Source organism: Chrysemys picta, chromosome 1, assembly GCF_011386835.1.
Source record: "Chrysemys picta bellii isolate R12L10 chromosome 1, ASM1138683v2, whole genome shotgun sequence".
NCBI lineage: Eukaryota > Metazoa > Chordata > Testudines > Emydidae > Chrysemys > Chrysemys picta.
Genome location: NC_088791.1, coordinates 54,042,965 through 54,056,223, shown reverse-complemented (window position 1 = coordinate 54,056,223; position 13,259 = coordinate 54,042,965). Strand labels below are relative to the sequence as shown.

Below are 13,259 nucleotides of genomic sequence, written 5' to 3'. Positions count from 1 at the left end.
ATGTAGAACAGCATCGCTTCATTTTGTATGGCATCTTCTTGATGTGTTTTGTGTAAATTGTTAATTCATGATGACATAAGGCAGATAAATAAATACTATAACTAACCAGCACATGCTCTAGCCTGGTACAACCATTCCATTAATAATAAAGAAAAAACATACAATATCAAAAAGTAATATAATTTAATTTCCTGAGGTCTACAGCTAATGTTCGTTCTATTAAGATATTTAATTTTTAAAATTGTTGTTATTGTGGTACTCAGGACTGGATTAACTCTCCTGTGGGCCCAGGGCTATTAGATTTTGTGGGGCCCCTGTATACAAGTCTTTTTCCTGGGAGAGAGTTTGGTGCAGGAGGGGGATTCTGATCTGGGGCAGGAGACTGGGGTGGAGGAGGGGGTGCGAGGTGTAGGCTCTGGCCGGGAGGCGCTTACGACAGGCTGCTCCTGGCCAGCGGCACAACAGGGCTCAGGCAGGTTGGCTACCTGCCATAGCCCCACATTGCTCCTGGAAGCGGCTGCCTGCTAGCACATCTCTGCAGCTCCTGGGGGCAGAGGGACAGCCAGGGACCGTAGAGACGTGCTAGCACCCAGCCACTTCCAAGAGCGGTGTGGGGCCATGGCATGCAAGTAACCTACCTGAGCGCCCCGCTGTGCCACGGGACTTTTAACGGCCCAGAATTGGGGATTGCTGCGTGTGATTTATTTTTGCAGGGCCCCCCCTTGAGCCGGGATTCTGGGCTGCAGCCCCTAAAGCCCCTGCCTTAATCCAGTTCTGGTGGTACTTAGAAATGAATGAAAATGACAGGGAGTAACATTGCATATTAGTTATTTTTTCTGCTTCTCCAAGTCTCCTTCATCTTCAGACTCACTGTCATTACTGTTCACAGTAACATAGCTGGCATGCCGAATTTATTAATTTTCCCTTAAAGCCCCAGCTACTTATATCCGTGATCACCAAGCATGACTCTCCAAGATACATGACTTTAAACAGGAGCTAGCCTCTGACTCATACAGCCTAAGCACAGAATTTGCTGTCTACGCTACAGTTAAACTTTCTTCTGTTTAATATAAAGTCACAAACTGTGAACATGTAATTCTTAAGGAGTCTTTCAAGGAATAAACATGATGTTAGGAGCTGGATGTCAAATCATAATTAGTTTATAGTTCCCTACAATTTAGTTTAATAATAAAGTGGCTCTCTAGATTCTAAAGCTCAAATATCACTTTTGTTTAAGATAGACAAGGTGGGTGAGGTAATCTCTTTTATTGGACCAACTTCTGTTGGTGACAGAGACCAGCTTTCACGCCTCACAGAGCTCTTCTTCAGATCTGAGAAAGGTACTTCCAGAGTCGCAGCAAAACACAAGGTGGGACAGATTGTTTAGCATAAGCAATTAGCACATACTGTAAGGGATCATTTATGGTAAAGTGGTTCATTTACACCTCTACAGTTAGGACAAATAGAGGGGGTTAGTGGGTTACAAATTGTAAATCCAGTGTCTCTGTTCAGTCCATGATTTTTAATGTTTAGCAGAGTTATGAATTTAAGATCCGAGGTTGATCTTTTGAAAGCACTGTGCAAGTTTCTTTTGAGAATGAGGACTGGTAGGTCAGATATAGAGGGATAGCTTTGTAAAAAGTGTTCACACACAGGTGTTAGGGTGTTTTTGTCTTCTATTATTTCCCTGTGTGAGTTCATTCAAGAGCATAATGATTATCTGGTTTCATCCAGATAGTTATTGTTGGGGCATTTAGCATACTGGATGAGGTATACCACATGTTGTGATAGGCTTGTGTAAGACCCATGGATCTTGAAAGGTGTGTTGTGGAGGGGGTTGACCACTGTAGCAGTGGAGATGTGTCTGCAGTTTGTAGTTTGTACAGGGTCTGGTGCTTCTGTGAGTTGGTGTGTCCTACTCTGAGGGCAGTTTGCGTCTGCTGTTGAGCTTGGAGAGGTTGGGGGTTGTTTGAAGGCCAGAAATGGGAATTCAGGAAATATTTCTTTCAGGATGGGGTCCCCATCAAGTATGGGCTGTATTTGTTTCATGATACCCCATATGGGTGTGCAGTTTTATTTCTGAATTGAAGCCGGTTTTCTCGGGGTATTTGGGTGGCCCATTCCATGATGCGATCTACTTCTCTGGTGGAAACAACGAGTGACCTTGTTTGGTGAAGGTGGTTTTAAGTATGTTAAAGTGTATATCTTGGATTTCCAAGGCACTCAGATACCACAGAGTATACTCCCCATTCAATTAAATGGAACAACAATGGAGTGTGACAGCAGAGTTTAATACTACTTTATTATGTTTGTGATGTTGATGACTTTTTAAATATAAATGTTTTCAAAGTTTCAGTGGTCTATTTGCAAATAATGCATTAACATAATAACCAAATCAATCCTTTTGGTTCTTGGTACATAACAGACTTTAAAGGTAGGCATACTATGATCAGGCAGAGGATCCAGACAGTAAACTGTTACAACAAATGAAAGTCTGTTATAAAGGGTAGCTTTTACTTAAGTGAAATATATATGATGAGCTGACCAAAAGACTTCCTAAACACTTAGTGCGATTCAAAAATAGATTGCCACCCATTATAGTGGGGTTTTATTATATAAATTAGATTGTAATGAAACTAACAGAGAATATAGCACTCCAGTTAAACTCAATGACATTTCGTAGTTATTTTAGTATCAGCTGATGGCAATTTGATCTACAACACTAAGATACAACACAGTATATCTATTTCAATTCCTTTTCAACTCCCCCTCCCACACACACACACACACACACACACAAAAGCTCAAACTTTTATTAAAGTTCTAAAATACAGAGCAAGAAAAAAAAATCAAAGATCTCAGCTGATTTAAGTGCATGTGAAAAAAGCAGATACAATCAGTGGGGAAAAGGTCTTAAAATATGACATTCAGCTTTGCTTATATGGATCTGAATGTATCGTAAACATGAGCCAGACTAAAATTGTTAATTTGGTTTTTAAAAGATATTTTGCTCTGCTTTGGAGTGTGGGAGTAATCACACTTCTCTGTGATATACTAGTACAGATACACCTCTACCTCGATATAACGCTGTCCTCGGGAGCCAAAAAAATCTTACTGCTTTATAGGTGAAACCACATTATATCGAACTTGCTTTGTTCCGCCGGAGCGTGCAGCCCCCGCCCCTCCCGGAGCATTGCTTTACCGCGTTATATCAGAATTCGTGTTATATCGGGTCACGTTATATCGGGGTAGAGGTATGTTTATACAGCAGGATTGCTTAGGCTAGATACAGCATTGTGGTCTCTGAGATTTCAAAAACCTAAATTCACTTTCTGATAGGAATTTTTTCCCAAGCATTTTCTAAAGAGGGTCATATGCAAAAATCTAACAGTCATTATAGGGATTTTTATCACAGAACTGTCACAGGTCAATGTTTAGAGAGGAATGAACATGCTCCTCTCTGTTTAATGAAACAGAAGCAGAAGAATCAGTGAGTGGTAACACTTTTTCTTCTTGTGTACATATAGTACTCTGTTACTTAGATCCTCCTCAAATATTCATTCTGGAAGAATAATAACCAGGGAATACCTCAAAACTAATTTAAAACTAATATGATAAATTTATAACTGGGAAAAAAAATGCCCTTTTTTCATGAAAATAAACTTTCATTACTGTAAAATCCTTTATGAAAATTAAACAAGTTTATGATATTTCAGAAACAGTTCTATGCCACATGATATAAGCGTTAAAATAATGAATCTATTTTCCCAGAAATCAGCATCAAAATCAATCTAAGACTTTCCAGCACACCGCATTTAATTACATCTGGGCTTCACTATGCTACCAGTTCAAGCCCTTCTACACAATTTAACAAAGTTAGAGTGGTGCTGATTTCAAATTCTAGAACATTTAACCAAGCTAATCAAATATATAAAATTAATTGCACAAAAGAGATTTTGAACCTCATCCTCAGAGCTATAAATTCAGCTTCCTCACATTTCTCATATTTTAATAAACCAAACTAGCTGAAACAGTAATTAGATGCACAAATCTATCTTAATAAATTGAACATCAAAGAGGAACAAAATTGTGTACAAACGGTAGCTGTAGAATATTACCTTACAGATGTAATTATTTGCCTCTTTACATTTTCTTATTAAAAAAGGTAAGTTGGTAAAACTCTCCCTCTCACGTTGTAATCCTGCTGACAAAACTGTGTGCTGCTGAACCCTGCTGTTGCTGGACTGTGTGCAGAAACATGTATAAAAAGAGGACAGTTTTAAACAGCCAATCACATTGTGTTTGGACCTCCCAGGCTTCACTGTGTGATCAGCACAGGCTTTGTGTCAATACAATAGGGGTTAAACATTTCCCTGTATTTATTTAAAAGCAAGCAAAAATCTGCTTAGTTGCTTGAACCTTTAAAATGATGTAAAATGATGTGCATTGCTTCGGGGCGGGTGGAGGGAAGGTTAAACAGTAACTGACTTTCTATCTAAAAAAATAGAATCTCTCTAGCTCCTCCTGCTTTTACACAGTACATAAATACTAAAACCAGTTAAGTCAACAAGCATTTCCATCCAGATCTTCCCCCATCCAGTATTTTCCCCTAAGCAACTGATGGTGATTTGCTTCTCTTAACTCAGAGACCTGCTTTCACTTTGCCCTTGCATTCTGCTGAATGAATTACCAAATGGAGTAGCTCTCAATTTTCTGTTCACCATGCCTAAGATGTGGATCCTTGCAAAGCCTTCTATTTATGACAAATGGGATTCCAGTGCCAGAAAGCAAATTTATCCATACTGAAAAATAAACTAAGAAAGTTCAGAAAAGCTGACTGCACCATACGTAGTGTTGGCAGCCATGGTTTGTCACTTCTCATGAATCCCTGAATCACCTTTGCTTTTTAAGCAATTACCTTGAGGAAACGTAGGTACAGAACAGCGATTCTTTCTCAAGCTTTATAATTCCTTAGAAACATGAAACATCTGAGATGTTGGTTTAAATACCATTCATCTGTTTTCTGAAACAGTACACAATGCAAGCTGCAGAGAATTTCAGTTAAAAACATCATGGCTTTTGCTATTATTTTACAAGTAAAAGTATAAAAATCCTGTCAACATTAGTTAAAGTGTTTGTTTGCACCAATAACTATTTATCAATTCCCCTGAAACCCATTTAGCTCTCAAGACCTGTTCAGAATAATGCTTTTCTTCACAAAAGCACAACTAACATGTAATATAATCTACTTCAAAGCATATTGTCAGTGTGGTTCAACAGTAACCACAGTCACATGACCTCTTAAACTTAACAGAGTCAGAGTATCTTAGCTGTGCCCCCTCTGCACATATGTTGCACTAGTACTAAAGCTATGACTTATTTAGCTGAAAAATATAAAACATTTTAAAAATGGAAATTAAAAGTTAACAGCCAAGTTTTGTCTGTCTTTTATCCAAATACTTATCTTTAAAACAACATGATGATTATGCAAAAATCCTATCATTCAAAGTTATTCCTTTTTAATTAAACGTATGTGGCTGTGTGAGAGTTTTAATGGTACTTTCTGACATGAAACTGTAAATAATTAGCAATCTATTACACTACAAATGTGGTACAACATTATTCCATTATTCACATTTAGTATCATTTAATACATGCAAAACTCAATTCTCAAAATTATTATTTTCATAGCTTTACTCATTCCTTTTAAAGTGAAATCCCAAATGAAAGAACTAATCTCCTCTCCAAATTTAACCATTTGATTCCCTCTACATTTGATAGTATCCAGAGGTATAAGAATCAGTCATATGACGTTAAGAAATAAATGGTATTTTAACTAAAAGTGCAAGGACTTTTAAAAATTGTATTTTAAACAATGATTGTTTTCTGTATTTTAGAGCTGAATGGAAAAGGGACAGGTCTGATTTTGTAGCTTGATTGACCAAGCCTAATCAGAATTATTTCTGCACACTGCTTCACTACAGCAGTAGACCCATTAAGCACTAAATGCTTCTGGAGGCCCATTCCCTTCCAACCTCCCACTGTGACACGTTACTTTTCAAACAGTAGCTACACAGTGGGCTACTCAAAACATTCAAAAAATGGAGGCGCTATATTTAACAGACATTTGAAAACCCACAGTAAAATCTGTCACTTGATTGCCAGGATGGCAGCTATCATAATAAAACAGATTCTTTGTGACGGAGAGTTACAAAAGAGTCCTTTGAACTAATTCTCTTACCTTGCAATACATTTTTATTAGGAAAAGGTTTTTAGTCATGACATCTATTACTTCTTCAACCAAAGCACTCTATGTATATCTCTGAAAATGTTCATTGTGATATGATTATTTTTAAGTCATCAGAACATCCTCTGTGGCCTCCTATTTTACAAATCTTTGCAGCCTGGGAATTTTTAGTAGCTGATATGGCCATTAGAAATGCCCTATTTCATTGCATACATACCAGTAATGCTACAGTACTTAGCAATTATTTCATATAATGAATTATTTAGAATAATTCTAATATAGCTGATCAACAGAACTTGCACACATTGTACAATTTTTCAGTTTATTAAAATATTTTATTCATTCTCTTTGCTTTAAATAGTGTATGTGTGTGTGTGTGTGTGTGTGTGTATTATATATATATGCCCATAGCTACACTAAAATGTTATCAGTCATGCTTTCTACTACTAGGAAGAACATTCAAACAAAAAGATTTTTCTACCAAACTGTAATGCTCAATGACTCCAGAGTTTAAAAATTTCTAGTTGTGTCACACTGCAGATCTATGATTCTGTAAAACCAAGAAACCAAGTATCTTGCAGATCAGTATAAGCCTGGATTTTATAGATGGGAAATAAGATTTGAGGTGCACTTTCAAACAAAATATGGGTGTTCACAGTTGTATGGGATTTAGGTAAGATGCATTTAATACAACTATCTGATACAGACTGGGAAAAACTTTTTTTTTGGGGGGGGCCATTGTGTGGGGGAAAGAAAGACCAATTGAGGAGTTAGCATAGAAGACCAGAACTGGGAAACATTAGAATTGGGGAAAGGAGGTGGGTGAGAGGATAGAAGGATCTCTTGAGGGGCCAAGGAGGGAGACTATGACTGTGAGCCAGAGCTGGCAGGGAAAGTAGGTAGAAAGGAGGGGCAGGCAATTAGAGATGGGGTTTAGGGGAGGAGAGAAAGAACAGCCAATGAGCCAGGATGGAGGGAACTGAGGCTGGTTGTGCAATAAGAATGAGACTGGGACTGACTGTGAAGCCCAGGACTGGAAGTTGGGGTTACAGTTTGGAGGGGATGAGGCAAAAAGGGTAAAGCTGTAGAGCGGGGACAATGAGCGGAAGAGTTTATGCCCACAGAGCACATACCCCTCCAGAGCTTGAAATGGAACAAAAAATTCCTATTTCACCATTCCTCTGCTGTCTTGAAATAGCTTCACATACGTCCACAGGGAAGATGACAATCTTCTACTGCTATTCGTTACTCCATTAGCTCAAGTGACAGAGGTCTATGTAGTAGATCTAAAGGTCCCAACCCTGTTGATGACCCATTCCTGGGTGGCGATGTGATTGCTGGGTTTTTTTTGCAATTAGCTTTATTAAAAACTTAGTAAATCGTGTATGTGCACTTGCACACACATGTACACAGAACTATGTTGAAAGAACATTATTAAGATTGCAAAGTCAAGCACTCAAAAGTTAGGAAATGCCAGAATTAAGGCTGTCTGTGCAACCTTAATGCAGAGTTCCTATGTGATGCAGGGCAAGTCACTGGGAAATCAAACTTTTTACAAATGGTCACCAATTGTGTGTTCCTCATTTTCTTGATGTCTGACGTAAGACCTCAGATTTAATTTTCAGACATGCTAAGCACTCACAGCTGCAACTGAAGTCAATGGGAGCTGTGATTTGAAAATATAAAGTGCTACATAATGCTGTGTACTCTGAATCATCAGGTCCTAACTGTCCCAAATTCAGCACCCAGAATAAGTGGACATTCTGGACCTTAATCTCTCTATTTTTCATTTCCCCATCTGTAAAATGGGAATAATAATATCCCATCTCACAAGTGTGTTGTGAAAATAAATGGTTTGTGAAGCACTTGGATACTATAGGGATGAGTACCACAAAAAAGCCCTTGAGTAGAGCAATAATTCTGTTGTCAGAGCATGGTTTGAATTGCGTGCAGTAAGTAAGGCATGGGGCCACATATTAACTGAACACTATCCATTCTGTGCACTGAAAGAGGAGTCCTGTGGAAAAAAATAGTATGTGGATATTCAATTAAAGACTGTATCTTAATGCATATAAATAAGAGGGTTGAATTAAGATTGCATGGGCAACTTTAATACTGGCATTTCCTAATTTTTTTAGTGCTTGGCTTTGCAACCTTAATAATGTTATTTTAACGTAGTTTGTGTGTGTGTGTGTGTGTGTGTGTGTGTACAATATTACATAATATGTACGTGTGTTTCACTTACAAAATTCCCCTCTAGATAATTTTAAATTACTAAATGTTTAAGACTACTGAGATGCTGAAAATTCTCTACAATATAGGCCACATTCCACCATCTTTATTCTCATTACTCTCAGTGTGGCAATTTGTAGAGTAAGGTTCTATTCACTGTAAGGAAGGATGGCAGAGTCTGGCTTTATGTGAACATGGATGACTGCTTTCAATAAGTAATGGTGTCCAAAATGCAACAATATATTTAAAAAGAAAAAAAGCATGTATGCAAAAGGCAATTAAGGTTCCTATGATACTACTTTAAATTGTAGGCATCTTAGATATTAAAACAACACTTTGAATCAATGAATTTTGCAATTTTTAACATTTGGTTAAAATAACCTAAGAGTATATTAAACTATAAGATTATGGTTAATCAGCAAATTAACTGTTGATATTAAAGACAGATTGGGAAATAGCATTACATCATCTATGAATACTTGGGCTTATAATGCATGATACATTTAAGGGTAAGTGAAAAAAGGATTGAGTATGATAAAAATTATCTAGGTAGCACATTTTACCTAACATTTAAGCAATTAAAATACATGCTTCAACTTATTTATATGCCTTATGTTAGAATTTGTTTTAGCTGAGCTGTCACAGACAGTTGCACCCTTTATCCTCCCTTGTCTTAGGAGGGTTTCTGGCCATGAAACCAGTATAAGGAGCAATGCAGGATTGGAAGGAGAGGAGATGTACACTTGCTGTGAGTGCAGAGCTCAGCTCTGCAGTAGCCTCCAGAACATCAGAACACAGGGAGTTAGTTGGTACAAAGGTAGGCTTGGGTGTATTTCTGCTACTCAGATCCAACTCTCCCTTTCACTAGAGTAAGGACCATATTAGGGCTATTACTGTAGCCCAGAGCCATTCCAGAGCCATTTCCCTTTTCTTGTGCATATTTGGCTCCTGAGTGTCCAACACAGCTACTTGGATCGGATACTGGATTTGGATCATAAGGCTTGATTAATAAATATTAACTTATTTCAAATGCAATTATCCCATGTTGCTCACAGCCTTCCAAGAGGAGTAGTGGGGGCAAAAGACATATCTGGCTTCAAGACTAAGCTTGATAAGTTTATGGAGGGGATGGGATGATGGGATAGCGTAATTTTGGCAATTAATTGATCTTTGATTATTATCAGGTAAATATGCCCAATGGCCTGTGATGGGATGTTAGATGGGGTGGGATCTGAGTTACTACAGAGAATTCTTTCCTGGGTGCTGGCTGGTGAGTCTTGCCCACATGCTCAGGGTTTAACTGATCGCCATATTTGGGGTCAGGAAGGAATTTTCCTCCAGGGCAGATTGGCAGAGGCTCTGGAGGTTTTTCGCCTTCCTCTGCAGCTTGGGGCAAGGGTCACTTGCTGGAGGATTCTCTGCACCTTGAGGTCTTTAAACCACGATTTGAGGACTTCAAAAGCTCAGACATAGGTTAGGGGTTTGTTACAGGTGTGGGTGGATGAGATTTTGTGGCCTGCGTTGTGCAGGAAGTCAGACTAGATGATCATAATGGTCTCTTCTGACAAAGTCTATGAGCCTACATGATGTTAAAAATGTAAAAATCTGGATTTACTGGAAAATGTAACTTGGGGGAAAGTGTATGTTGTGTCTTCTGTATTACCTCCTCTCAGGATTAATAATAAATTAGAAAGATACTATATGTTGAATATAAAACATTGTGACAAATGAAAAATACATTAATAGGAAACTGGCTATTTTAAAAATATTTTTAAAAATTAATTTAGGTTTAAAAAATGAAAAGATGTTTTTCTATCTTGTAAATAAATTGCAAAATAGGACAATTCATATGGAATGATCAAGTAGTAGAGATGTCCTGAGGCTATGAAAATAAAGATATGCACAATAGGATGCCATAGATGATAACATAATTACTTTAATATAAGTGAAGCACAAGAACAGTTCTGAAGCATGGAGTTGCTTTTGTTGAATTAATAATAGCTGTCATAATTGAACCCCCCCCCACCATGGACCTATTTTTGACTAAACCCACTGTCTTCAGTTTGTAGATTTATATTTGCTCCTAGCTTTTTCTTCTATAGTTTTGCACGTTAAAAGTGTAAATGCAGGTATTAATCTGGTATTATTTTAGTTTTTATCCCATGTCAACAGTCTATAATAAGTAAAGTTGATCATATAATTTCAAAGTGACAAAATATAGAGAGGTTTCAGAGTAGCAGCCGTGTTAGTCTGTATCCGCAAAAAGAAGAACAGGAGTACTTGTGGCACCTTAGAGACTAACAAATTTATTAGAGCATAAGCTTTCGTGGACTACAGCCCACGAAAGAAGTGGGCTGTAGTCCACGAAAGCTTATGCTCTAATAAATTTGTTAGTCTCTAAGGTGCCACAAGTACTCCTGTTCTTCTTTTTTTGAAAATATAGAGAAAAATGTGATTTTTATCCCATTTTTCCCCAACAGCTCTAACAACATGCAAGTCAATCAGCATATCGCTAGTATATAACAACAGTCTCAGAGCAATGAGCAAATGCACAGTTAGGATATATTGCTTGCTTCTACAGTGCATTTTATGGTGCCTGAATTAGGGCGCGGATTCTCCTTCTTTCCAAACATCTCGACACTATGGAAATTATATCTGAATAACTAAATTCTGTCTCTCCACACTCATTGCTGTATATATGCAGTGATTATGATGCCTGGACTCTACTCTCTCCTGTGTGTTTTCTAACATCCATTGAGATGGCCAAGAGAAGCTGGCTGCTTGCCAGTAGCTGAAAATCATTTTTAGAATGCTCTAGGAGTGCAGACTTACTACTTTGATTTCACTCATTCTTTCAGAGGCAGAGACTTTGTTCCTACATCTAAGGTGCTTAAGCTGTTTATCACACAGAGGAGTCTCTAAGGATAGTTACATATTCTCAGATTGACTCCAGGATGCTGGAGTGAATAGTACTCTCTTCAAACTCCTCTGTATTTATCACTTTTTTATCAGCTGAAGCAGATAGCTTAGTGCTACTATAAATGGATAGAACTATGTTTTCTCTTTTGCTTTCATATTACTTTTTAAAGTGGGTAGTACATGCTAAGACTCTCATGATCAGCTTCCAATATACTGTTTATTTCCTTCAATGCTATTCTCTTTCTTCCGCTTTTCACAAAGGGGCAAATCCTTTGCTCTTCCTCCTTGTGTGTGGTGGGTCCTGACTGCAGTACCTAGAATAGTTTCACTGCACAATGTATGGAGGTACAGCATACATGGAGCCAAAAGTGTGCCCTGTGTGCGGTGCAATAGTGGTTCTGCTACTGTGAAACCCATCATCTATTCCTCTTTGTATGTGGAGGTTCCCCAGCAGCAGAACTTCTCTACAGCCAGAGAGAAGGGGAGACATTATCTCCCACAACTGCTGCAGAACTTCCTCAGTGCATAGCCCAACTGGTACTCCTGGTGGAATTCTGCGCCACTACACGCATGCAGAATTCATGTCCCCCGCAGATTTCTTTGCTTCCCCACAGAAAAATGACGTCTGACTGGAAAGCAAAGAAAGGCTGCAAGAGTGGTCATTCACTCCTCCTCAGCAGTGCGGGCGCACCAGTTTGAGTGCGCGGAGCAGCCAGCAGAGACGTAAATTGGGATGAGGGACTAGGCTAGGGGGACATGCATGCAAGTGAGGTAGAGAGACTCACACCACAGACACAGACCCCCGTCCACCGACCCACACCCTCCCGCATTTGGATGCCCCGCACTCAGACCACCGCATGCAGAGCCCCGCCACACTCAAACCCCCACGCCACCAAGCCCCACCCCCCCTGCACCTGGACCACCCTGTCGAGGCCCCTGCCCCACTGAGCTCCAACCAGCTGCACCTGAACCCCCACTCCATCCCACGAAGCTCCACTTCCCCAGCACCCAGACCCACCTCTGCTGAGCCCCCCTGCACTCAGACACTCCATGCTGAGCCCCATTCTTCCCATACATAGACCCCTGTACTGAGCCCCAATCACCTGGATTGGGGGACAGGTCTAGGCATGCATGCAAGATTCTGTCCTTCTTGGTCACTATCGCGGTGCCCTTGGTGCAGAGGAACAGGGCCCTGGGATCTTTCTGTTTCATTGCTGGAGCCTGGGCTCTAGGAGCCTGCAGGATGGAAGGGTCCCAGAGCTCTGGCTCTAGTCCGAACCCAGAAGTCTGCATAGCAATGAAACAGCCCCACAGTCTGAGCTCTGCCCAAGTCGGCTGGCGCGGGCCAGCCACTAGTGTTTCTTTGCTATGTAGACATACCCTTAAAATCTTCTGTGCTTGACATCCTTGGAAATATTAGTATTGCCATCTGCTCTGTGGAGCCATACAGATGTGCTAATATACCTAGTAAGGAAACTATTTGTCAAAAAACATTTCCTAAATCTTTTTTGTTGTCTGTATTGTTACAGACATTCTTGCTGACAGGTATTTTCAAATAAATTACCAAAATAATTGAAAACGATGTGATTATATTGCATTGTTTAGACAAATAAAATATGCAAAATTTTGCAGAATTTTAAAATACTGCACGCAGAATTCCCGCAGGAGTAAACTGGATTGGCCTCATGTGTGTTAGAGGGAGCCATTTGAGAAGGAATCCATTTGTGTCAGCAGAGAAAAAGGAGGCTATTGCTATCTCAAACTGGACCCCTGATTCAGGAATAGTCCAGATGTATTTTATCCACCGGGGAGCGTGGGTTGAAGAGAACGGTGTTCTTATTTATGATGTGTAGGACTCTTT

At 39.3% G+C, this 13,259-nt stretch overlaps 1 protein-coding gene across 42 annotated transcripts in view; it reads right to left on the bottom strand.

Annotated features, from left to right (window-relative positions):
* Nucleotides 1-13,259, bottom strand: part of NRCAM (neuronal cell adhesion molecule) — a 300,157-nt gene that overhangs the window by 192,917 nt on the left and 93,981 nt on the right. For 32 of the 42 annotated variants that reach the window (XR_010590368.1, XR_010590369.1, XM_065556874.1 and 29 more), the window contains exon 1: nt 4,119-4,252. The exons of the other annotated variants lie outside the window; for them this stretch is intronic. The gene's annotated coding sequence lies outside the window, so the exon portion shown is untranslated. Of the gene's footprint in view, nt 1-4,118; nt 4,253-13,259 lie in introns of those variants that run through there. 42 annotated transcript variants of the gene reach the window in all.